The sequence below is a fragment of the Carlito syrichta genome, unplaced genomic scaffold (assembly GCF_000164805.1).
Source record: "Carlito syrichta isolate Samal-C Ts95f unplaced genomic scaffold, Tarsius_syrichta-2.0.1 Scaffold305642, whole genome shotgun sequence".
In the NCBI taxonomy this organism is placed as follows: Eukaryota; Metazoa; Chordata; class Mammalia; order Primates; family Tarsiidae; genus Carlito; species Carlito syrichta.
The window spans coordinates 783,613-784,474 of NW_007249738.1; positions in this window are offsets into that span (position 1 = coordinate 783,613).

The following is an 862-nucleotide window of genomic DNA, read 5'->3' on the forward strand; positions in this document are numbered from 1 at the left end:
TCGGTCACTGCACTCCAGTTTGGGCGACCGAGTGAGACTCCAACTCAAAAAAAAAAAAAAAGATTGTTTGACTTAAGGGCAGAATTTACAGCAAGTACTTGCTCTTACACAGGAGCAATTGATAAACTGGAAATCTTAGAGGCATTTTCAGAACGGGGGTAAATCAGAACCCAAGAACTCTCTGTTGCATGGGGAATGGATCGAAGGGAGGCAAGAAAAGTCAGGGAGTCAAGTGGGAGGCTGTTGCAGACCTCCAGTTGGGAGAAGGTGGTGACTTGAACTTGGTTTGGTGGCGGTAGAGGAAAAGAGAAGTGGACAGAAGGTGACTCAGCTTGAGCCTCTGTTGTCCATCGTCAGGTCCAAGGGATTTCACTTGATGTGATTGGATAGACTTCAGGAGGCTGATGCCAATTTCATGTCTATGTGCTTATGAGATGTGTCATTTAGGATCAGTAGGGAAAGAAACACTGGTCTAGGAAGTAACACCCAATAAAGTGTCAGGTATTCTTTATTCACACATCTCAGTGTCTGAAGGTAGGATATGAAACATCCTTCCGTCACAACCACCATCCAAGAACATCTGAGGCTATGATATAGCCTCAAAAAAATAACAAGTGTTGGTGAGGATGTGGAGAAATTGGAACCCTCATACATTATTTTATTTTTTTATTTTTTTGAGTTGGAGTCTCACTCTCACCCAGACTGGAGTGTAGTGGCCACTCCCAGCCACCACAGCCTCGACCTGCTGCGCTCCGCCGATCCTTCCACCTCAGCCTTGCAAGTAGCTGGAACTACAGGCACGCGCTACCACACCCGGCTGATTTTTTTGATTTTATTGTAGAGATGAGGTCTCACCAAGTTG